Source organism: Mustelus asterias, chromosome 17, assembly GCF_964213995.1.
Source record: "Mustelus asterias chromosome 17, sMusAst1.hap1.1, whole genome shotgun sequence".
In the NCBI taxonomy this organism is placed as follows: domain Eukaryota; kingdom Metazoa; phylum Chordata; class Chondrichthyes; order Carcharhiniformes; family Triakidae; genus Mustelus; species Mustelus asterias.
Genome location: NC_135817.1, coordinates 14,856,202 through 14,858,442, shown reverse-complemented (window position 1 = coordinate 14,858,442; position 2,241 = coordinate 14,856,202). Strand labels below are relative to the sequence as shown.

The window sequence follows — 2,241 nt, the reverse complement described above, 5'->3', positions numbered from 1 at the left end:
AATTCAGAGCAAAAGTGTGAAATTATGGAAGGAAAGCATAACGAGACTTGCATCTAAATTCATTGGTGTCTAATTCTGCTTCCAAAAGCTTCTGAGATGCTATATAAATATAAAGTTATACTAGGCCTCGGACTCTGTAAGTCGCAACCTCCCTCCCTTCTCCCTGAACTGGCAGGGTTATTATACTCCTCCGGACCTGCAGAGGGCGCTTGCCGGGAGGACCGGCAGCCATGTTGAATAAGGAAGATCAGACTGCGCATGCTTGTTAAACGCTATGTGCTGTGTTGTCCTGCTCTCGCTCGCCTCTGGTTCCATAGTGTAGTGGTTATCACGTCTGCTTTACACGCAGAAGGTCCTGGGTTCGAGCCCCAGTGGAACCAGGTTTTTTTTTCTGCTCTCATTTTAAACACTTCACCATCGTTATCCCAAACTGGTTACTCAGTTAATGTCAATCTGACACCTTTAAATGTCAGCAGTGGATTATTCCTCTAGTATTTTTTAATGCTGCAAGTCTCAACTGCAGCAGATGGAAGGAAAATATGGAGAGAGAGTTTCATTATTCCTGGATGAGATTGTAACGGTTATCAGTCATTGAGGGGCTGGTGACTGAGAGAAATTTATCTGTCAGCATTACTTTAACCAACTTAATATGCTGCAGAAATTCCTCATGTGCAGAGGTTACATTTATTCAACTACCAATCCAATGATTACTGACAGGGGGAGCAGATTCTGGGGACAAACCCTGTTCTTGGTTATTTCTTGTCTGGTTGGTTGTTCTCCCTCTGCCTTTTCACTCTCTGAATGTCTCAAATCTCAACCCCCCGCACCCCCCAAACCCCGGGTAGCCAGTACCTGGTCACATTTCTGTCCATAAAAGGATGCAACACCTGGCCCCAAGAAATCCTTATTCCGAAGAATCCCCAAGAAGCATTTAGATAATCACTTGAAATGCAGTAGCATACAAAGCTATGGCCCAAGTGCTGGAAAATGGGGTTAGAATAGATAGGTAGTTGTTGACCGGAGCAGATACAATGGGCCAAATGGCCTCTTTCTGTGCTGAAAATTCTATGACTGCATACACCCGACTCTGTGGTTGGGAAGCTATTTGTCTAATCTGGACAAGGGATAATATTTCTAAGATGGCGTTGCTAAAGATGAAGTAGATTGAAAAGGTAGCAGAGGATTAAACCACGTGCATCTTTAAAGTTATCCACTCTTCCCTTACTTTTATGTTACATTTTATATTATTATTTATATTTTGCCACACTACTTGTGAAGCAGACGTGCAGGCCTTAATACTCACAGGAAAGGCTGTGGGCCAAGGAACAAGGCCACAGGTGTGGATAGATTCTTGGTAAGTGAGGGGGTGATAGGTTATCAGGGGTAGATGGGATGCAGATTTGAGGTGACAATCAGATCAGCCATGATCTTATTAAATGGCAGAGCAGGCTCGAGGAGCTGAATAGCCTACCTCTGCATCTTGTTGGTCTGTAACTCAATGGCAAGAACTCATTCTACCCAGCAACCAGACTAATGAACAGTCTGGCCTGGGATTAGGTGAATACAGGAGGACACCATTCAGTCCCTCAAGCCTGTCCTTCCATTCAATTAGATCATTAATTATTTCTTAACTCTATCGCACCCTCCTGAATTAGCTTGTGCTAAAACATCACAGGGCTTTGGGGAAAAGTAGGGCAGCGAGGTGAATTGGATAGATCTTCCAAACAGCCAGTACACGCATAATGGGCTGAATAGCCTCCTGTGTTGGTTCATTCTATTAATCGTATGTTTATGATACAAGTTAAATGTCTCATTCAGAATTTAATTTCTTTTATATAAGAATGAAAGCTGTGTAGTGCAATTACAGGTGATGATACAGGTACAGTGAAGATACAGGTACAAGTGCAGGTACAGGTGAAGATACAGGTACAGTTGAAGATACAGGTACAGTGAAGATACAGGTACAAGTGCAGGTACAGGTGAAGATACAGGTACAGTTGAAGATACAGGTACAAGTGCAGGTACAGGTGAAGATACAGGTACAGTTGAAGATACAGTTACAAGTGCAGGTACAGGTGAAGACAGAAGCATAGAAACATAGAAAATAGAAGCAAGAGTAGGCCATTTGGCCCTTTGAGCCTGCTCCGCAATTCTTTTTGATCATGGCTGATCATCAAATTCAATAGCCTGATCCCCTATCCCCCCCGTATCCCTTGATCTCTTTAGCCCCAAGAGCTATAC

General features: G+C 43.3%; 1 non-coding gene across 1 annotated transcript; it reads left to right on the top strand.

Moving 5' to 3' along the window:
* Positions 1 to 307: 307 nt before the first annotated feature.
* On the top strand, positions 308 to 380 carry trnav-uac (transfer RNA valine (anticodon UAC)). The gene has a single exon. It is a non-coding gene; the product is annotated as a tRNA-Val (tRNA).
* The last annotated feature ends 1,861 nt before the right edge of the window (positions 381 to 2,241 follow it).